This window comes from Pristiophorus japonicus, chromosome 4 (assembly GCF_044704955.1).
Source record: "Pristiophorus japonicus isolate sPriJap1 chromosome 4, sPriJap1.hap1, whole genome shotgun sequence".
Lineage (NCBI taxonomy): Eukaryota > Metazoa > Chordata > Chondrichthyes > Pristiophoridae > Pristiophorus > Pristiophorus japonicus.
The window spans coordinates 288,771,178-288,794,918 of record NC_091980.1 but is presented as its reverse complement, the minus strand read 5'-3'; the positions used below and the strand labels follow the sequence as shown (position 1 = coordinate 288,794,918).

Genomic DNA, 23,741 nt, shown 5'->3' with positions numbered 1-23,741 from the left:
ACCTACTGTCGAAGCCGCTCCTCACAGGAAATGAGGAGAGCTGTAATGCTGAGTGAAGGAGCAGAGGAGGAGGCTGCGAGGGTACTTGAGGAAAACCAAAGAAAGCGTTCCCCAACGGCTCTCGCTGTTTTATCTGTCGCCTTGCCGATTCCCCGCAGATCAGGAAGGTTGGGGATTGATGCCCCAGTCTGTGCCAAGTTACTTTGAGAGCACCACGGCTGGCCTTGTGTCCCCCCCCCCCGGGGGTCAGGAAGTGGGAAAATTGACCAGGGAGGCCCTGTGCAGCTGATCAATGTCCATCGACTCCTGCTGGAAATGCATGTGCCTAATGCTCGCTGTCTGGGTTCACACATCGCTACTTGGCCATGGTGTCGGACAGTGTGTGCCAGCCATGGCTCAGTGCGTAGCACTCTCGCATTGGAAGGAACTTGAGCACAAAATCTAGTGCTGAGGGAGTTGCTGCACTGTCGGAGGTGCAGTGTTTCGGATGAGACATTAAACCGAGGCCCCGTCTGCCCTCTCAGGTGGGCATAAAAGATCCCACAGCACTGTTTCGAAGAAGAGCAGTGGAGTTCTCCCCGGTGTCCTGGCCAATATTCATTCCTCAACCAAGATCACCAAAAACAGATTATCTGGTCATTATCACATTGCTGTGTGTGGGAGCTTGCTGTGTGCGCAAATTGGTGGCCGCATTTCCCACATTGCAACAGTGACCACACTTCAGAAATTGGCTGTAATTGAGATTTGGGACGTCGTGAAAGGCGCTATATAAATGCAAGTCCTTTTATGTGGAGCTGGACCAAGGAGGAGAACGTTGGTGAGAGGGTGAGAAGGAGAACTCAGTGCCTAGGCATACAAAACTCACCCCGGCCCAGGTCAGGTCACCAGGCCTTCCCCTCCTGCACCATAGTTTGTCAATGGGGACTTGCACCCGGGCGTTTCACAAAGTTTTCATTGAAGTTGTGCTGAACCTTGGTTGTTTTCATTTTTTGTTGTTGTTGAAAATTTTGACAGGAACCAGGCTCAGCTCCCAAGATTTCTTCGCTAGGAGGTGCTGGCAGGGAGCTGAAATCTGGAGTAAGCACTAGAGAGTTTGGCAAGGAAGCGGTGCGTTACAATATCTACAAGGTGTGATTTAAGCAGGAGCTAAATTTAACTGGAAAAGATGTGGCTTCTGCAACATACAGCACTCGAGCTCCCTTTATCATTCCAGGCCAAAGGCTGTGGCTCCGGGTCAGCTGCATTACTGGCCTGCCCAGTCTCTGAGATTTCACCGTGGCTAACATAATCGGTTGCCTTCAGCTGTCTAGGCCCAAAACTCTGGAATTCCTTCCCTAAACCTCTCCGGCTCCCTTTCTTCCTTTAAGATGCTCCTTAAAACTTAGCTATTTGGCCAATCTATTGGTCACCTGCCCTAATATGTAGCTCGGTGTCCAATTTTGTCTGATAACGCTCCTGTGAAGTGCCTTGGGACATTTTACTACATAAAAGGCGCTCTAAATGCAAATTGCTGCTGGTGTTGAAATTGTAAACCGGTTCTTTATAACTGGGTTTATAATTCCCTTACACACAGTGCTTGGAGGAAATTCCCCCTCACACAGACGTTTACGAGCTTGTGATGAAGATTGCCACCCCTGCTATGTGTTTTTAAACTTGCAATTACTGCTTCGTCCAGACTTTTGGACGGCAAGACAAGTTATTCTGTATTACGTCTGTGCTCTCTGAGTTAATGCTGTGAGTCACCAGAGCCAAGAGATCCATTGGATGGCCTGTGGGCTGTTTAATGTTCTGATCTCGGGATGGTCGGACTGTTCTACGAGTTGTCTTCACTCTGACTGCTGCATGCAGTTATCAAACCTCGCTCACAAGGTTAACACTCACAACACGCACTCTCCTGGGGGGGGGGGTGGGGGGGCGCGGATTTTGACTTTGGGTGATAGTGTAAAACAGAGATCGGATCGGATCGGCCGCTGTACCCCTCTCCCCGATTTTCATTTCAATCGGGGGAGAGAAGCATCACGGGTAGTGTTCCCGTTAAGCTGCGCGGCCGTGCAGCGGTCTGGAGGTCCCGCGCAAGCCACTTGGTGACTTTACAGTGGAGAAACCGTACACGCGCGGAAATCTGAACGGGCCGCACACCCCCTCCCCCCCCCCCCCCAAAAAATGAGAGTGAAGATTGATCACGGGCAGATGATCCGATTACGACCCATCTTACGCCATCAGCCAGGGCCAGAATTACCCTCCCGTCTCTTATCTGTTCAGTTTTGACCAGCCTTTTTATTCCGTTCCTTTCCGAAGAACCTAAAGCAGATTGAAGGATTTGAGACCCTCGGAGTCCTTCCCCCGCCCCTTCTTCAGTGGCCCGCTAATGTTTTGCAGCAGACCTCCAGCTGACTAGAAAGAATGACTTCTCTTTTTCTTTTTGTGTGTGTGTGTGTGTGTGTGTGTGTGTGATCCGGCCGATGTAATAGGAAAGAGTCGTGGGGGTGGGTGGAGGGGGGGTGGGTGGGGGGGGGGGAACGAGGTATCCATTTAAACCACCTCTGAGGCACAGATCAGCTGGAACCTTTCATGTTGTTTCTGCCACACCGGCTCGCTGTAGCCACGGGTGCCGAAGGAGACAGTAATCCTTTTGTCGGACAGCTCCGGTTAGAACCCGAGTACACGTCACTTCTCGTTATGCAATAAAGATCAAAGGAAGAAGAAAAAAGACACATTGGCAGCGATACTGCCCAAAAAAAGTCACTCTTAATAATAATAAAACAAGGTGACCAGGTAGAAAAAAAGCAAACTCCTTTGTAGTCATTGCGAGGCGGGATTTATTTTATAAACAGTACAATTATAACACTGTTTTTCATGTGTCAGAACCAGGAAGGTAAGATTATAATCAAACCCGATTCAAATAACTTGTCTTTCTGGTTCGCTGTATTTTCCAGTTGCAGCAGAAAGTGGGGTTTATTTATTTTTTTGCTTATCTCATAAAGTTTTCTTTAGCCCTGTTGACAAATATTAAAAACCCTGCCTGGATCACCGAAGCCATGAAGTGGCACTACGGGACGGTAGTGCATGAATAGTCAAAGGATGCGTTTGAAATTCCTTCCTCTGATACATGAAAGGAGGCAGGCCTGGTTGTGGATAACTGTGTTAATGGCTCGGTTAAATGAGCGGAATAAGGAACATGTTGTGCACTTGCACGCCAGCAGCCCAGATTTTCACAGCCCCCCGACATTCATTTTGCTCAGCAGACTACGACAGACTGCAGGATGGATTTGAAACTGCTGGAGCAGCGAAGCTTATACTATACGCTTATCTAAATATATAGAGTAACATGGCAACGGCTCAATATTCTTCCCATCTTACCATGCACAAGAATTGTTAGCCATGATGTCATTACAATATTTATAATCATCATCATCATAGGCGGTCCCTCGAACGAGGATGATTTGCTTCCACAAGAGTTCACAGATGTTTCAATGAAGGACCCGATGTTCCAGTCATGAACTCCAATTGAGGTGGTGGAAGATGCCTGTGCGTGGATTTTTTTAGCGTGTGGTGACCGTTGCACATCAGCCACCACACGGGCTTACAGCGTGGGCAGATACAGCAGGAGCGGCGAGGTTGGGGCGAAGGAGCAGCGAGAGATTGTAGAGCGATGTGATTGGGGCCCAGGAGAGGTGCGAGTTCGGGGCCCAGGGAAGGCGAGGGCCCAGGGGCAGCACGGGCCAACCCACAAACTGGGACCACAACTGTTTACAATATACATAGATGACCTGGAAGAGGGGACAGAGTGTAGTGTAACAAAATTTGCAGATGACACAAAGGTTAGTGGGAAAGCGGGTTGTGTAGAGGACACAGAGAGGCTGCAAAGAGATTTAGATAGGTTAAGCGAATGGGCTAAGGTTTGGCAGATGGAATACAATGTCGGAAAATGTGAGGTCATCCACCTTGGGGGGAAAAAAAACAGTAAAAGGGAATATTATTTGAATGCGGAGAAATTACAACATGCTGCGGTGCAGAGGGACCTTGGGGGTCCTTGTGCATGAATCCTAAAAAGTTAGTTTGCAGGTGCAGCAGGGAGGTCCTTCTGCAACTGTATAGGGTATTGGTGAGGCCGGACCTGGAGTACTGCGTGCAGGTTTGGTCACCTTACTTAAGGAAGGATATATTAGCTTTGGAGGGGTTACAAAGACGATTCACTAGGCTGATTCTGGAGATGAGGGGGTTACCTTATGATGATAGATTGAGTAGACTGGGTCTTTACTCGTTGGAGTTCAGAAGGATGAGGGGTGATCTTATAGAGACATTTAAAATAATGAAAGGGATAGACAAGATAGAGGCAGAGAGGTTGTTTCCACTGGCAGCCTCAAAATACGGGGGAGCCAATTTAAAACCGGGTTGAGAAGGAATTTCTTCTCCCAGAGTGTTGTGAATCTGTGGAATTCTCTGCCCAAGGAAGCAGTTGAGGCTAGCTCATTGAATGTATTCAAATCACAGATAGATAGATTTTTAACCAATAAGGGAATTAAGGGTTATGGGGAGCGGGCGGGTAAGTGGAGCTGAGTCCATGGCCAGATCAGCCATGATCTTTTTGAATGGCGGAGCAGGCTCGAGGGTCTAGATGGCCTACTCCTGTTCCTAATTCTTATGTTCTTATGTTCACACTGCGATATGTATGCGCACTAGGTCCATGCAGCAGAGCTGGTCTCCAGTTGTCTTGGTTAATCCTTGCTACTGGACCAAGACCTAGCTCTGTCAAGCCCGTGTGGTGGCTGGGATGCAACGGCCACCACACGTTAAAAAGATCCACGCACAGGCATCTTCCACGCTTCAAGATTGAGTTCAAAACCTGGAATTTTAGGTCCTTCATTGAAACACCTGTGAATTTTTTGACGTCATCCTTGATTCGAGGGACTGCCGATGATGATGACACGGGCTTGACAGAGCTAGACCTTTATCCAATGGCAAGGGTTGAACCACCAGGTCGACTGGAGACCTGCTCTGCTGCACGGATCCAGTGCACACACATATCGCAGTGTGGGCTGGCCCGTGATACCCCTGGGCCCTCGGCTCTTCTTGGCTCCGTACCCTCATTTGCCGCACCGTTGCCATTTATAATAGGTAACAACTAGATAAATAAAGCATAAAAAGAAAATCCCTTTTTTTCCTGAAGAAAAAGAAGTTTAAATGTTTTTCGACAAAGTATGTGATATTTGCAGGAGTGAGGGGACGGTCCACAGCTTTGAGCATGATTAGTTTCACTGATGAAATCTCAGAGTCTTGAAGCTTTAGTTCCTTAGGGTGGGAGGCCCATAAGTGAAGCTCCCTTTCTGCATTCATGCCTGGATCCCGAGCTTTCTTCTTTCCTGTACTCCTCCGACACTCCTCCCTGGTCACTCGTTTTCGAGCCAGAATGGTGTCCGCGGCTTCAAATCTTCGCCAAAGGTCTTCTGGCTCTCCAAATTTAGAGGTCTTCAAGATTATGACCAGGCGAGTAGTGACACACTTTTTCTCCTTGTCAGTCAGTCAGACGGTGAGGGCAAAACAAAAATTTCAAATACACGACAACAAAAAGAAATCGGGTGGTTGGTGGGGGGGGAATCTTTCCGGAGAGGGTGGTCAGAATCTGGAACTCTGCATTGCAAACTGTTGAAGCAGGAGTCCCATCAATGCTTTTAAAAGGGGAATTATTTGTTTGATAAAGGGGGGATATTAAGATGAGCAGGAGATTGGGATTAGACTGGTGGCTTGTGATGGACAACACTGGCGCAGGCTGAATCGCGTCTTTCTGAATGGGAGAACATTCTACGATTTGAATTTCAGGCTTTTTGTTTTAAAACAACGTCCTAAGGATAGAAGTGCGTCCTCTAAATAAATGAACACGCTGCACTAAAAGTACCTGAATTGTGCCATCGTGGTGAGTTCAGGTGAAGGGGTTTGTCCACCAGTGGAGATGCAGGTTTGGGGATCCTTTAATATCTTGTCTTCTGAGATTTTCATTCGGTCGTATGGTGTTTGAATTTTTTTTGTCATAACTTTGTATTTCCATTTAAAACTAAAAATGAAAGAATGGGATTGAGATTGTGAGAATGTGACAGAAAGAAAATTCCAAAAATAGAACAAGATTACATTATTTAAAAAAAAGACCAATGTTTTACAAATACAGAGCAAGAACTACAGCAAAATAACAGCACAATTAAGTGTAGTAGGAATAGATACGCAGATTAATAAACATCGACCTCAACAAGGCTGGAGAGGGAGAGGTAGGCCCCATCAGCACTGCTCCATCACTTGGCCTCAAGATGACCAGTTAAAATAGGCCATAAGAGAAAGAATTGCCGATTCTCAAATTTAATATGGCAGGGTGATGGTGGTTTTGGCAAACGTCCGGGGTATTAGGGAAGTGAAAAATTCTTTCAATTCTCCAAAATAAATGCCGTTGTTATTTTATGAGTGAAACTTTGGCCAGTGTTCTTCCCTTGTAAGCGGATAGTTGATTGGTATGGTTATGTGCTGTAATACTAGTACTAGTGTGCGAGAGAGAGAAAGAGGCTAATGAGCACTCACTGTCACTGGTCACTGCTGTGCAGAATGACTCATTAAATTTTTGCTACAAAAGGAAGGTGTTTGGCCTGTTGTACTGGTTCTGGTGTGAACTCCCTTGTTGGGGCAGACTACCCTAATTGCACTTTCCTGCTCTTTTAACATCTTCCTTTGAGTTTATTTAATTTAGTCCCGCCTCGCTTTTAGAATTCTCATCCTTGTATTCAAATCCGTCCATGGCCTCGCCCTATTCTAAACTCCGTGACCTCCTCCAGCCCTACAACTCTGAGATCTCTGCGCTCCTCCAATTCTGGCCTCTTGCGCATCCCTGATTTCCTTCGCCCCACCATTGGCGGCTGTGCCTTCAGCTGCATAGACCCTAAGCACCGGAATTCCTTCCCTAAACCTGAACGCCTCTTGAGCTCTCGCTCCTGCTTTAAACTCCTTAAAACCTGTATCTTTGACCAAACCCTTGGTCACCTGTTCCAATATCTCCCTATGTGGCTCGGTGTCAAATTGTGTCTGGTAACGCCTCTGTGAAGAATCTTGGGTCATTTTGCTACGCTAAAGGGCTATATAAATGCATGTTATTGTTCTTGACTCGGGTTGTATGCGGCAAAGCATTATGACGGAAACTCAGCTTTTTATTGGTTTGCCATAGCTCTCAATACATTATTACATTACAGCCTGCGCGTAACATGTAGCACCCTGTGACTGAAGCCCACTGATCTTTTAATCTTCAGAGTTTTATTCAGTCGTTGATTTGTTTTTGTTGTTAGTTTTCTGTGATAACATGCTTGTATTTCCATTTTTATTAATATAAAATAAAAGGAAATTTTCCCCTTGTTGCGAGAAGTTATGTCCTGTATGAAATTAAAGTAGCAATAGTTGATGTGACCTTATTTAAAAATGCACCGCTCTGGGAGATGGCAGTGAGTATGCACAGATTGTATGAAGGCGTCTCCTGGGTTTATGAGCATTCAAATTCTAGCTATCGCCTGCGTTCCCACCCCCCCACCCCAAATCATTTCAACTGTCCGGGAGGCTAAAATGCATGAAAAACAAAACGTGGAATGCAATTGTGATTGGGTTGGAGGATGTCCCTCTAGAGAGATGGCGAATACCAAAAATATTCATTGAGTTTGTTCAGAAATTGTTTTGCATTCTGCGGTTACTCAGGGGGATGTTCTATTTATAAAACACGTTTGGTTTCCTTCATTTGTTTTTTTTTAACGTATTAGCTCCGATTGTTGGCAGACCGTTCACCCAATCCCAAATTCTCTCCTCCTCAACGGAGACTAAAACATGTGCTTGGGTTGCCAACCCTCCAGGATTGCCCTGGAGTTTCCAGGAATGAATCTCCAGTACATTGCAGCGAGCAGCCCGGGGAGAAAAATCAGAGGGCTGTTTCGAAACAAAAAAATTGTGTTTGTTCCATCGTTTTCTTTGTTTATTGGTGACGGGGAAACGAGGCTGTTTGACTGACAGCCAAGAGTCATCCAGTCGAATAACGGAGAGTCCTATCATTTTCCAGTTGGTCTGGAAAGACGGGGCACCGCGAGGATGGGCGTGTCAAGCGACCAATGGCGGTTGGAGGAGGGAGGTCATGTGATGAAACCTCCAGGAATATGGCCAACTAGAGTTGGCAACCCCAGCACGCTCACAAAGAGGAGATTTGGGTTGGGGTGGGGGGAGGCGGAGGTTGGTGACTGGATAGTGACTTGGAGCTCTGGCACCAATGGCACCCTCACATGCTGCCCTCAGTCAGCAGAGTCAGTACAATCAGGGAATCAAACCTGGGGCCCTCTGACCTGCTTGTCCTAGTACCACACCGTACGGGGCAACATTCCCGCTGTGCTATCGAGGGAGCTGCACAAAGATGTCTTTGTTTTGAGGTTCAAATGGGAACGAATGTACTGTTCGTGCTGGGGGAGGGAAAGCGGGAAGGGCTTTGTATTTTGGATGCTGAATGAGATTGGGTTTTGGGTACAGTGTTGTACATTCAGCGGGCGCACTGTGTGATACGCCTTATGGGAGTGTTGTGGCAGAGGGTTGTATTTGACAAGTAGAAGTCAACTGATCACCAGTCACTTGCATGTTGAATCGGTGATCGAAGTCCTTAGATCCAGCAGTCTGTCAGCAGAATATCTTTGGTTCTTAGCTCCTTTTTGGTACAAGCTTCTTTGGCGACTGAGAGTCTTGTACAGTTTTGAGGCATGTCGGCAAAGAAAAGGATTAATATGAATAGAGCTGGGAATGACCATTACTTGTGGTGTTGATTGCCGGTGGGGCAGCATTTCTTTCAGAGCTGTGTTTGCTAACGGGACCTTTGAAAATTATATTTATTACAACCAGACACAGCTTCAGAAATGATGCACACCATGGAGTTGGCACACTTCCATTGTGATGGGGAAATGTACAGTCATTCCTTATTCCTGGTATCCATCCATGCTTTAGTAGCCAAAGCTAAATGGGCAGTACCTCAATTTTTTTAAACCTTTTTACTTTTTTATGTTTCTTTTCTCTCCATTCAATCCTAACATGACCTAGAATGTCCCCGTGTCTGTGACACAGAATTAGATAGAATGTACAGCACAGAAACGGGCCATTCGACCCAACTGGTCCATGCTCCGTAGCAACCTCCTCCCACCCCTCTTCATCTAACCCTGTCAGCATATCCATCTATTCCTATCTCCCTCATACGCTTATCGAGCTTCCTTTTAGATGCATCTCGGCGATTCGCCTCAACTACTCCATGTGGAAGCTTCTAACCTCTCTGGGTGATGGATTTTCTCCTGAATTCCCTATTTTAAAACCTTTCTACCTTTTTTTAATGTTTCTGTACTCACCATTTAACATTAAAATGACACAGAACCCCCCCCCCCCCCCGCCCTCTGTGTGTATGGCTGTGTGTGGATGCACACGCGGGGGGAGGGGAGAGGCGGGGGAAGGGGAGAGGTGGGGTGGGGGGATGGGGAGAGGAGGCGGGGTGGGAGAGGTGGGGTGGGGAGAAGGGGAGAGGCAGGGGGGGGGAAGGGGAGAGGCAGGGGGCAGGGGTGGGGGGAAGGGGATAGATGGGGGGGGGTGGGGGGGGCGCAAGGATAACACGTAGCTAAGAGTGTGTTATGAGGCACTAAACATTTCCGAGTTCAGATGGCATTAGAAACATAGAAAATAGGTGCAGGAGTAGGCCATCCGGCCCTTCGAGCCTGCACCACCATTCAATAAGATCATGGCTGATCATTCCCTCAGTACCCCTTTCCTGCTTTCTCTCCATACCCCTTGATCCCTTTAGCCGTAAGGGCCATATCTAACTCCCTCTTGAATATATCCAATGAACTGGAATCAACAACTCTCTGCGGCAGGGAATTCCACAGGTTAACAACTCTTGAGTGAAGAAGTTTCTCCTCATCTCGGTCCTAAATGGCTTACCCCTTATCCTTAGACTGTGACCCCTGGTTCTGGACTTCCCCAATATCGAGAACATTCTTCCTGCATCTAACCTGTCCAGTCCCGTCAGAATTTTATATGTTTCTATGAAATCCTCTCTCATTCTTCTAAACTCCAGTGAATACAGGCCCAGTCGATCCAGTCTCTCCTCATATGTCAGTCCTGCCATCCCGGGAATCAGTCTGGTGAACTTTCACTGCACTCCCTCAATAGCAAGAACGTCCTTCCTCAGATTAGGAGACCAAACCTGAACAGAATATTCCAGGTGAGGCCTCATCAAGGCCCTGTACAACTGCAGTAAGACTTCCCTGCTCCTCTACTCAAATCCCATAGTTATGAAGGCCAACATACCATTTGCCGCCTTCACCGCCTGCTGTACCTGTATGCCAGCTTTCAATGACTGATGTACCATGACACCCAGGTCTCGTTGCACCTCCCCTTTTCCTAATCTGCCGCCATTCAGATAATATTCTGCCTTCGTGTTATTGCCCCCAAAGTGGATAACCTCACATTTATCCACATTATACTGCATCTGCCATGCATTTGCCCACTCACCTAACCTGTCCAAGTCATCCTGCAGCCTCTTAGAGTCCTCCTCACAGCTCACATCGTCACCCAGCTTAGTGTCATCTGCAAACTTGGAGATATTACACTCAATTCCTTCATCTAAATCATTAATATGTATTGTAAAGAACTGGGGTCCCAGCACTGAACTCTGCGGCATCCTACTAGTCACTGCCTGCCATTCGGAAAAGGACCCGTTTATCCCGACTCTCTGCATTCTATCTGCCAACCAGTTCTCTATCCATGTCAATACATAACTCCCAATAACATGTGCTTTAATTTTGCACATCAATCTCTTGTGTGGGACCTTGTCAAAAGCCTTTTGAAAGTCCAAATACACCACATCCACTGGTTCTCCCTTGTCCACTCTACTAGTTACATCCTCAAAAAATTCCAGAAGATTTGTCAAGCATGATTTCCCCATCATAAATCCACGCTGACTTGGACCGATCCTGTCACTGCTTTTCAAATGCGCTGCTATTTCATCTTTAATAATTGATTCCAACATTTTCCCCACTACTGATGTCAGGCTAATCGGTCTATAATTACCCGTTTTCTCTCCCTCCTTTTTTAAAAAGTGATGTTATATTAGCTATCCTCTAGGAACTGATCCAGAGTCAATAGACTGTTCGAAAATGATCACCAATGCATCCACTATTTCTATGGCCACTTCCTTAAGTACTCTGGGATGCAGACTATCAGGCCTCGGGGATTTATCGGCCTTCAATCCCATCACTTCCCCTAACACAATTTCCCACCTAATAAGGATTTCCTTCAGTTCCTCCTTCTCACTAGACCCTCGGTCCCTTAGTATTTCCGGAAGGTTATTTGTGTCTTCCTTGGTGAAGACAGAAACAAAGTATTTGTTCAACTGGTCTGCCATTTCTTTGTTCCCCATTATAAATTCACCTGAATCTGACTGCAAGGGACCTACGTTTGTCTTCACTAATCTTTTTCTCTTCACATATCTACAGAAGCTTTTGCAGCAATGAGTCAGAACCCAGTTTAGTTGGCCTCTGGCCTTCGAGCTACGTCACTCCTGTGCGTGTTGTGCTTCTAAGCCACACTGAGGTGTGCTCACTCACACCTTGGTGAAAACCGTGGCCCAGTTGAGCAGGAAGGAGCCCACGACTGTGACATGCGGCTGCAAACGGCAACGCTGCTGTGTCACGTGACGCATGACTGATATAGGCTTGCATTCTGCCTTGCCGCGTTGTGTAATACCCTGCATTGAAACTTGCCTTGTAGATCCGTTCTAATTATCTGTTAACTGTTTTCTAACTCGCGCTTTTTGCACATTGCGTCCCAAATATAGACATTTTCAGCACAGGACTGACTGTGTGGCTGTTAACAGCAATCTTCTTGACACCCCCGGAATGTCTTGCTTTAACAAGCAGTGACAAAGCAGCACTTCACAATGATGCAAAGATGACATTGCTGCATAATTGGTTTAAAAATGAGAACGCAAATACAAGGTGACCTGCTGGAAGCCCTGTATCGTACTTTGGGGAATTTTCAGCTGCTTTAAATGGGGGTTAATTTATGTTCATAACCATGGTGTCTCCTGGTGGGCCCCACTGGTTAATGTAATTATTATTTGAGATATGATTTATAGGCCAGACCATGGGATTAAAACAATAGGGTCAATGTTTTTTTTTTAAATGCTGATGTAGCACAATCGCTGCAGCAACAGCATAAAGATACTGCCACTGTGAATTCGGTTTCTTAAAGATTCCTATTTTCATTTATTCTCCCGTTTATTTTTTCCCTCCTTTCCTGAAGGTGCTAACTGTTACTGGACTATAGTTCCACAGGTGCTGGCTGCCCCCTCAGTACCTCATCTTTGTCGCCAATCTTCATGTGTGAGCCTAGTCAACACCAACAACAACTTGCATCCAACGTAGTAAAACGTCCCAAGGCGTGTCACAGGCGCGTTGTCAAACAAGAAGATAGTAGGACAGGTGACTGAAAGCTTGGTCAAAGAGGTAGGTTTTAAGGAGCGCCTTAAAGGAGGAGAGAGAGAGAGAGGCGGAGAAGTTTAGGGAGGGAATGCCAGAGCTTAGGGCCCAGGCAGCTGAAGGCACGGCCGCCAGTGGTGGAGTGAAGGCGGTCTGGGATGCGCAAGACAGTGAGTGTCATCGACGTGGAGGGCCTTGATCCTCAAATCGACATCCAAACACACATGCGGTATCCGGCTGCGGCCGGATCAGCAACGATTGCGAGCCGAAGCCCTGACTCCGCTCAGCTAACTCGGCCACAAACTGTGGGATTGAAGCTGGTACCGGTATGAGTGAGTACCACACTGGGCGGGACGTGCACCCGCAGTCCCAGCTATCGGGGAGAGCGCTGTAACTAAGGCGAATGTGCCCGCGCGCCTCGTGTAAGCTGGATGCAGAAGCGGGCACTGCGAAGGCACCCAGGGAGCGATGATCCCGTCTCTGTGCTAATAATTGCACTTCCAGTTACTGAATGTTGCATTTACCTTTTTTCGTAACGTTGAGCTGTGCTGTGCTGGAGTGTGTGGGCCAATCACGGTATATTGTACTGTGTGACTGGTGCGTTAATGTCACAGATTCGTTGGTGATTTTTGGCAGTGGGTTCCCAGCAAGTGATCTGCTCTCCGAGCACCTTTGCAAAGCTGTCGCCTCATGTTTTTTTTATTTCCTTGCGGAAATATTCCTGGTGTATCTTGGAAAGCTAACACCAGATTAGCTGCATGTTACAGATGTGGAAAAAAATAAACATTGGTGACATTTGGTACAGATTAGAGATGCGATTTAATTTAAACATTTAGTTTTTCTATATATTATATATATACTGGGCGTTCCAGTTCAGTGCTGTGTACAAAATTTCAATCACTTTACTGGGGCAAAAAGAATCTGTCACAATCTGGGCAGCTGCATGGGATCTGATTAATTACTGTGCAAATCTTTTCTGAACTTGCTCTTATCTGGTAATTTATTGAGCGAGCAGTACGTTGGCTCTTCCCAGTGCAGTGCAGTCTGACTCTCACGAGTGAAAACATCTAAAAGTGGTGCAGACGTCACGTGAGTGCTCTTATCAGTCAGTAGCTGGTGGCCGTCCAGTTTGCATTGTGTTTTTTTTCCCCCCTAAAGAGATCCTTCACCCCGAAAGAATAAACCAAAACATTTTAGTGGCATTAAGCGTGGGTGTAGTCGTGCAAGAAGCACTGTGCAGTAACATTGCCGTGCCTGGGAGAGCCAGGCTCCTTTGTACTGGTTTCTTTTTTCACAGTGCTCACTTACTGTCACCATTGAAATACTCTCCCTGTGTTTGAGGTGATGCAGAATTGGGATTTGTCGCTTCCGCCTCGGTGGAATTATTTTGGTTGTTAGAATGAAGTCTAGTCTCTGAAGTGTAGTCGGGCTGTTCTTTTCTCATCCATACCTGAGAAGTGGTCGTCACCAGCAAGCTGAGTATTTATTGCCCATCCTTAATTTCCCTTGAGAAGGTGGCGCTTTAATACGTGGCATTTCAGAGGGCAGTTAAGAGTCAACCACATGGCTGTGGGTCTGGAGTCACATATCGGCCAGACCGGGTAAGGACGGCAGATTTCCTTCCCTGAAGGACATTGGTGAACCAGATGGGTTTTTATGACAATCTGGTAGTTTCACGGTCACCATTACTGACACTATTCCCGATTTTATTTAATTCACTGAATTTAAATTACCCCAGCTGCTGTGTTGGGATTTTAACTCACTTCTCCGGATCATTAGTCCAAGCCTCTGAATTACTCATCCACAAGTACCATAGCCACTATGCTACCGTACCCATAAATTTCTTGTAGGCTCTGCGATAATGCACAGTAAGTATTATAATTCCTTTGCAAATGTAGTCCTTTAGATGAACAATCGCAGTTGAGTGAATGCGCCACCTGGTTGTAATCCGCAGGCCAGGACTAATAATCGGGGAGAATGAGCGTTCAATCCATCCCACCCTGGCAATTTGAGAATTTGAATTCCGATTTTTTTTTAAATCTGGAAATAAAATGGGTAAAAGTGACCATGAAGCAGTCGGATTGTCGTTTTAAAAAAAAACCCCAACTGGCTCACTCATGTCCTCTTGCGCGAGAATAGCAGCAGTGATACATTAAAAAGATAAAAGTTGAAAATCCAATATAAAATTAGTAAGCAGGTGCTGTAGTATTGATTGAAAAGTTGTTCAAAGCACACTCTTCCATTTTATTTCCCCCCTGCCCCCCCCCCCCACCCCTGTACTTTATTGCTGTATATTTTGCTTGCACATTCCAGTGGAAACAGAATCCTAATTCTCCAAAGGAAAAAAAAATCCAGTATTTTCAAAGTGATTTATTCCCCCCCTCCCCCCACCACGACCCGTCGACATTGCTTTATACTATACTTAGTAAGATGAGTGTGACACACGGTCGAAGAATTGGTGTGGAGCAATGCCCATCTGGTTTTGATTTCATTTCAATCTGACAGAAACAGTTGCAGCCATTTTACTTTAGGCTGTGTCACTGCTGAAACTCTGGAGTACAGTCACTTTCCTTTTAACTGATTTTCTTTGTCTTCCACACATTGAAACGTATCGGCAGAGCTGCTATTATTTTTGTGTGTGTGTGTGTGTGTGTGTGTGTGTGAGAATAAAAAACAGATGCTCATTCCTTAAGCGCCTGCAGGTGATGAAGGGACTACCCAAAGATACCAGAGGGATTGTACATGATGTCGCCAGAGGTCAGCCGCGTCCCATTTCCACCACCAAAACGAGCCGCACTTCCCCAGGGGGAGGGGTGAGGGGGGCGGGGGGGGGGGCACTTCACGCTTAAAACGTTCCTTATTTTCCCGGCAAGGTTCCAGATGACCGTGAGGCGCAGGCATGCCAACCTCTTAAGATTTAGGAATGCACTGCCCGAGAGGGTGGAGGAAGCCGATTCAAGAGTAACTGTCAAAAGAGAATTGGATATAAAAGGGGAGAGAAAAAATTTAGAAAGGCTATGTTGGGGAAAGAGCTGGTGCGGGGGGTGGACTGGGACTTATTGGATAGCTGCTTCAAAGAGGCACGATGGACCAAATGTGTATTCTGTGATTAGCAAAATCTCATCCACAGCTTCACCAGAACTGAGGCAGCCCCCGCCGCCCCCCCACCCCCCCCCCCCAATCCCCTAAAAAAAAAAGGCCAGCAGCTCAATAATGGGACCTGCTCTGAAACATATTTCATGACCTCCAAGTTCCCCTTCAAGTCGCACACCATCCTGACTTGGAAATATATCGGCGTTCCCTCATCGTCGCTGGGTCAAAATCCTGGAACACCCTCCCTCCCTGACGGCACTGTGGGCGCACCTTCACCACATGGACTGCAGCAGTTCAAGAAGGCGGCTCACCACCACCTTCTCGAGGGCAATTAGGGATGGGTAATAAATGCTGGCCTCGCCAGCGACACCCACGTCCCATGAACAAATAATTAAAAAAAAAAACAAGCAGCCACATGGGCTTTTGTGATACCGTGCCGTCGCTACGCCTGGCATTTATTGGAGAGGGGTGGAGGAAAAAATCTTAAACGCCTGATAGCCTGAAGAGGAATGTTGACGGCACAAAGGAGTTTTCCGTCTGGGTTTGCAGATCTGGGCCACTGGGCGGCGAGAGTCCGGCATAGCGGAAGAGCGAACAAAGAAAAACAAAAAAAAGATGCATTTATATAGTGCCGTTGATGACCTCGGGGACCGCCTGAGGCACCTGGAGGAAGGAGTATCAATGGGCTTTTCAGCTGTGAACCTGACGATGGGTGACACCCACAACGCAGACTTGGATTTTTCCTTTCAGGTTCTGACCGGCCTGCTGTGCATTCGTTGCATGTGTTTTTAATATTTTTTGTTCCTCCCCGACCGTGACTGTGGAAATGTATTGAGTCGGAAATTCGTGTCGGCACACTTTCCACATCTTCCATTGTTTTGTAGACTGGATAACCAGTCCCCCCCCCCCCACCCCGGAGCCGGAGCTTCCATCCATCGTTAATACCTTGCCTCACAATTCGAAAGAGAGAGGTTTTGTGAAGCTTCAGAAGTACCAGGACTGGATTTTTAAATAAATCACTGAGAAACTTGGGCCTCAAGACGTGTTTGAATGTTGGCGTACACATGTATTCGTATGCTCTTCCTTTGCCTGCCCATTTTGGCAGAGGTGTGTTGACCCGTTGCTATTACAATCCTGCTCAAGCATCACCGTCTTATTGTTCCTTCTGAAAAAAATAGGGCCTCCTCCAGCCCTACAACCCTACGGGATTTCTACTCTCCTATCGTTCTGACCTCTTGCACATCCCTGATTTTCATCGCTCCACCATTGGTGGCCGTGTCTTCAGCCACTTAGGCCCTAAGCTCTGGACTTCCTTCACTCTCCGCCTCTATCTCTCTCTCTCTTCCTTTAAGACACTCTTTAAAACCTGCCTCCTTGGCCAACCTGTCCTACTGACTCCTCCTTGGGCCTGGTGTCAATTAATGTCTGATAATGCTCCTGTGAAGCACCTTGGGAGGTTTTATGGCGTTAAAGGCGCATATAAATGCAAGTTGTTGTCGTTAAAAAGGGAGGGAAGTTGTGTTGCAGTAATGCAGAGCCACGCAGGCAAAATTCATAGTGGTTGATAGATGGAAGGAGGAATTGTTGGTGTCAATCGAAGCAATGAACTCCAGTGGCAAATTGAAAATGGAAAAGCTCAGTAATGTGAGAGAGAGGGAAAAAAAACCTGGAGACTGCATATTCCGCAGAATTTATAAAAAGGCGTGAGAGTGTACTTGAAGGGTGTAGCAGTCTCTGGGTTCACATGACATCAATTCACTGCTTCAGCATTGCTCTGTGGTTTATGAGGTCATCTGAAGCTGTCTTGCAGCCTGGTAAACATGCTTGCAACCATTTTGTAGTTCTCTGGCTAATGCACCGGCTGCAAAAGAATCTCGGAGTTTTGCAGGTGACGCAGAATGCAGCTGGGGGCAAAAGGTGGTGGCTTCTCACGCTGGCAAACCACCCCCCCCACAGATACTGGGCGAAATAATGAGTCGCCCGAGCCCCACTTGGTGTTTGAGCGAGAAGCTGATGGTGGCAGTGTCGTGGGCTGTGGGGCCTGTTGATTTTGAAGCCTCACTTGGTGTTCTGGTGATGTGCTGGGCACCAGGTGCAGACAGAGTGTAGCAATATTTACACGTAGGGCTTTAAAAATAGCCGCAATGTCAAAAAGAGTTGCGATTTGGGGGGAGGGGGGGGGGGAGCGTCAGTGGTGGTCATAGGATCGTACAGCACAGAAGGAAGCCATTCGGCCCGTTGTGCGCAGTGGAGGATTCGTGGCCATTGAATCTGCGTTGTGCCATCGCTCTGGGCTCAGTCACCTTTCACTGTGTTAAAGCTGTTTTCACACAGTCAGTCATGCAGTACCTCCCCTCAGGTTTTTTTTACATTTCCTCTCCGGCTTGGGACCATTTTATCTTCAGTGGAGATTTTTTTTTTAAACTGCAAGGAAATCTGAATTAAGAACAGCAAATGCTGGAAATACACAGCAGAAAAGGGAAAAGCCAGCTTAATGTTGCCAGGATTTCTAATGAAGGATCTACATTGGAGACGGTAACCTGTCTCTTCTCCTTATAGCTGTTGATTGAATTGCTGTGTATTCCGAGCACTTTCTGTTATTTTGCTTTCTCTTCAGTTCTCAATTAACAGCCGTGGCTTTTCTAGAGTTGCCGTTGAATATAAAAAGATCAAAAATGCTGATCGATTACCAGCTTTGGAAACCTCCTCAGACATGAAACATGATTGTGGTTGCCGTGATTTAAAAAAAAATCATCAATGGTAAATGGCCGATTTAAAAGATTGAGTAATGAATGTTACTGTTCTGAGCTGCACCAGCTCCAACTGTGCGCACAACCTCGCAGCTCCCCACTTTCCCCGATGTGGGGGACTCCGGCCCAGAAATCTGGCCTTGCCAAGTGCGGGTTCCTCCTGGTTTGCGAAAGGTTAAATAACTGCAAACATTAATTGCTGTATGTGTGATTTTTTTTTTTAATAAGTTAAACAAATCCCACCTCGGTGGCTCCTGGAGTACTGCTGGACCACGGGTGGCTCCCAGACCTGATCCCTAGTCTGTGCTGAGTTAGCTGGTCTCCGCTGTTGCAACAGGACGATCAGACAGGTTCTCCCCTCATGGCCAGCCATCGACCCGGTTTGGAAGGTCTGTTGTGGGGTCATTTTACCGATAGTGTAAAACGGGCGATATTAGAAACATAGAAACATAGAAAATAGGTGCAGGAGTAGGCCATTCGGCCCTTCTAGCCTGCACCGCCATTCAATGAGTTCATGGCAATGAGTTGCACACTGCTCCCCATCTTTCTTTTGCGCTGACTTCAATGGAAAGGAGAAAAAAAAACAAATGGGAGCGGTGTATAACGTGCGGCCGATCGGCTCCGATACGGCCCGTTTTTACACCGTCGACAGAAGTTAAAATGACCCAGGCCTCGCTGTGTGTCACATGTTGGGGGCGGTACAGAATCAGGCTTGCCTGTGATTTCCCCTGTGTGCGAATAGCTCAGACAAAACGCTTGCCAAGTGGTCACCACGCCGAGGCACCGGAGGATAACCATGAAATCGTGCCCCAGCGTGAGACGGTGCCTACAGGAGAGGCGGGGAGGAAACAGCGTGGGGGCAGGAACGTGTTTCCCGCACCAGCTTTGGGAACTCCTCTGCTGGTCATTCCGAGAAAGAGAGGGAAAGAGAGAGAGAGAGTGTGGGAAAGAGAAACGACTCGAGAAGGCCTCCTTGTGTCTTGTCAGATATGGACATGTCCCAGTGACAGAGTTCGGTGCGGAGCTGTGTTGACTGTTTTAAAATCATTGTTAGACTGGAAGTGTAAACGCGTTTCTGTTTGACAGTTTCTTTTTTTAGCCGGGAATTTAAGCTGCCTGCTCGGAGATACACTATTGCACCCAGCTGAGCAAATAAGCAATCTCGCATCCCAGTTGGCAGGGCTTGTATACATGATAGACTGTGGCGAAAAGTATAATTTTTTTTCTCTCTCCTTCTTGAAAAATATTTTAAACTGTAACAGATGTGCGAGTAGGCATATGCATACCAGCTTCCCCCCTCGGAAAGGAGATAAGTTGCAGTGTTTTACAGGGCACCAGTCTGGAAAGGCACCTTTTTATTTAAAGGCCATTAATTGTAAGTGGGGCGACATACAAACAGGTACATTCATAGCTAGCTGCTCCTTCCAGGCACATTGGGGCTAATTTTGACTTTGGGCGATAGTCGCAAACGCTCGTTGAACACCTCTCCCGATTTTTCAAAACGAAAATCAGGAGAGGTGTTTGACTCGTGGACAACCTGATATCGCAGGTTTTACTCCCCTTCCCCCCCCCTCCCATGCGTAGAGTTTGCACACGCACGACTTGTTGAAGACAAGTGTTTATCTCTCTTTGCACTCCATCCTCTCCTTAAGGCATTGACTCCTTGTTGGGGAACATAGGAACAGGAGCAGGCCGCTGAGTCCCTCGAGCCTGTTCCGCCATTTAAGAACATAAGAAATAGGAGCAAGAGTAGGCCATTTGGCCCCTCCGCCATTTAATAAGATCATGGCTGATCTAATCTTGGGTTCAGTTCCACTAACCCTTGACTCCCTTACCGCTCAAAAATCTGTCTTCGCTCCACCTTAAATATATTCAATGACCCAGCCTCCACAGCTCTCTGGCGACAGTGAATTGGTTTGTGTGTGAGGGAGTTAGGTGGGGAAGAGGTGGTGGAAAAAGATTGAGTAAATTGGACAAGAATTGTTACGTCATATTTGTGGGTGAGCATGCTCAATGTTAGTTGGGCTGTACATGAATATATAATAGGATTATTGGGGTTATCGTTGGATGTTGTCATCTGATGAATGTTTATACTTTGACTGCAGGTGTGAATGTCTGCTTGTGTCCGTGTGTGTGTACATGGGCGATATACATGAGCAGCCTATCATTTCCCTAAATCCCCTGATTACACTAACCAACGTGGGCATTTTGCGACAAAATAAAATGTTTCAGTAAGCATTGTAATTAAGAAAGGCTGACGGAAGGATGACCTATTCTAATTATCGCGCCTCCTGCACTCTGTCGTGTAGGGACAGGTGCTGAAACGCAAAGTCACCAACTTATAAAATGGCCACCAGCTGATCGGACTAAGCAGTCGGGCAAAGCACGGGGTTACAAGGATAAAGGTTGTTTTTTAAAAGAAATCTCATTAACCAGGTGACTCCACTAAGCCAATGTGACTTTTTTTAATCAGCTGCCTTCTGATTTTGTACCTGTCTCCGCCACACTAACATTAACGGGCTTGTAGCCCACGTTCGGATAAGGCCCGTGAGGAAGCTTTGGCGTTCTGGTGTGACGGCAAGGATTTGGCAAGGTGCCGGAGATAATGGGCGTTAGGGTTAATTGGTTTCTTCAGCCAGAGTGGAGAGACCACCAGTTGATTCGGCCTCCAGACAACACAGAAACATCTCAGTCACTACCAGACATGAGGTCCCAGACCTGGGAGTTACCTGAGGCTGACCTTCTGTCCCTCTGTGTGCATGGGTGCCACCTGGGAAAAGAATAGGCAATAATGAGCGGGGAGCGGAGGGGTAAATGGGATGGGTGACAGCGAGTCCAGTTTGGACTCACCCCTATGGAACGCTAATGTGCCCCTTTGGTAGTTTGTAAGGGGAACTAAATCTTGTAGACCAGGCAGATCTCAGGTTCCCCTCCCCTCCTCCCCCCACACTCTGTCGCCTTAATGAGCTACTGACCTTATTTGGGAGGATAGTGCCCCGAGAAGGGAGAGGAAAGTGAGTTAGTGTTTCTGCTCCTGCTATCCTGTGACCATGCTCCCACCCCCCCAATCCCCCAGTGTATGGGCATCAGGTGAGGAAGGGATCAAGTTTGGTTGTGATGGTCACTGCAGTCAAATAGCCCGCTGACACTCAGTGCCGAGACACGCACATGGAGAAATAGCGCGTGGTCACCTGTGGAACTGGGACCTAAGCAGGGAACATGGGGAAATCTCCTTTTTCAAGCTTCAGTACATTATCTCTTTTTCTCTCTTTCTCTAGTTTCAATGTCTCATTTGAAGATTGCCTTTTTGAATAACTCCCTCCTCTCTCATTTCTTTACCAAGTCTTCACCTTGCTCCCCCAGCTACAGTCAGAGGGCAAAACTGTGGTATAGAATTTTGGCTTCAGCTGAATTATTCTTCGACTCCCAAAGACTTGGGAAAATTTGACCCCAACTTTATGGAGGAAAAGGCAGAGCCCCCTCCCCATCCCCTCTGTCTGAAGCAGGAGTTGACTCTGTCGAGCTGACTAGTCTGTTGGCTCCTGGCTCACGACTCCCAAACAGGCATGTTGAGGGAGCGATGGCAAGAATAACTGGTGCTGTGAGATGTCGAGACGTCAGTCACCATTAGCCTCGCTCTGCTCCAGTAAACGGTGACGGCCCCCATAAGAAATTGGGTGGCGTCCGGACAGGAGAGGAAAAAAAAACGGCGATTGGCTCCGGCTAGTTATTGGAGCCTGAGCTTGGTACCTGGCTGAGTCCGGGCCAGGTTCTGCTTGCCCTCTGCAGAACTAATACCAGATGAACCCTCAGATCTTTTGATTTAAAGAAGGCCCCGTGGCTTCAGGAAGATTACAATGCTGGTGGGGGGGATGGGGGGTGGTGGGGAGAGAACAAAATAGAAAAATCCAGGGAAATGGGGCCGACCAATTTTTCCCGAAATTTGATCAGTCACAAATCACCATTTTAATGCCTGTAGTTAAAACCTATCGAAAAGTCTAATACTGTATAAATTAAGAAATTCCACTACACTCCCAGATTCAGCTCCTTGGGGGACAAAAAGGTATTTTACATTCTCTTTAAATATATATGATGTAAAAACATAAAGTAGAACCTTAAATTTAGAAGCTTAGCCAGAAGCTCAACACTTAGCTGTGGCAGAACGCCACTGGTCATAAAAAAGAATGCACTGATTCTGTAACCCGAGACTCCTTTGCTTTAGCACAGTACAGAGCTCTGATTGAATAGTGAACTTAAATTGCACCTTACTGTACAGAGACAGGGGGAGAGCAGAGTGGTGGGGTGGGGTGGGGGAGAGTCTTCCCTCTCCAATCTGTCAGAATAAATAAACATTTCGGCAAGCATCTGATTAACCCTTTCACAGCCGAGGCTTACGGCCTGCCTTGTGTCAGGCGTGGCTCAGTGGGTAGAACACTCGCCTCTCCGAGTCAGAAGGTTGTGTGTCCGAGTCCTATGCCAGAGACTTGAGCGCAAAAATATAGGCTGACGCTGCCATGCCAGTGCATTGTTGAGGGGGTGCTGCACTGTTGTGGGTGCTGTCTTTAAGATGAGACATTAAAACCGAGCCCCTCTCAAGCTCACTGGTGAAGAATGACCCTGCGGGGTCAGGTGCTGGCAAGGCTGCCGAGCATCTCCGGAACTGTTCCCCGAGCATGTCATCATAGAAGCAGAGAGCGAGGAAAAAGAAAAATAGGGCATCACGGGCTGGATTTTCGGTTCTGCTCATTTCGGGGCGGTAATGGCGGCCTGGAGGTAAAGTTTGTGCCTCAGTCAGCAATATTCACCAGCTGTGTGTGGGATGGAGCACTAAGGGAGGCGTTACACACCTCCCTTAGGGCGCTAAGGCGGCTGAGCAAGCGAAAATCCCGAGCTAAACAGCCGGCCTCAGAACACTGTAAGAGAGGTTTGGGGGCAGGGGAAATCCTGGGAAAAAAAGCCCAACAAAAACATTACCAATAAATAACTCATGCCACCACAACATAAATTGCAACAAAAAAAAAATCAATCACACTTACCTGAGGACGACATTACTTACCTCACTGGGGCCGTTACATCTCGACTGCCCGCTTGCACAGGCGTTCCCAGCAGGGCGCTCGACGGAGCACTACAGATTGGACGGCGGCCAAAAATCCAGCCGCTATCGCAACCAGGGGCGTTGCACACCGGCTTGCCTCTTCCAGGCGATAATGCTCCTCGAAACCAGCACCAAAAGTCCTGGCGGAGCGCCGGAAGATGGCCGCCCGCCCGGAAGTGCTTCCCGCTGCCATTGCCTGCCCCTCCGGGGCGCTAACAGGGGCCAGTAATCCAGCCCAAGATGTTCAACAGAGAGGGTGCATCACCCTTTGTGACCAAACAGGGAGCCTTT

The 23,741-nt window shown here is 47.3% G+C and overlaps 1 protein-coding gene across 6 annotated transcripts in view; it reads left to right on the top strand.

Moving 5' to 3' along the window:
• The window catches only part of LOC139263451 (B-cell lymphoma/leukemia 11B-like), a 188,144-nt gene that overhangs the window by 65,398 nt on the left and 99,005 nt on the right, over positions 1–23,741 (top strand). The window lies entirely within an intron of this gene.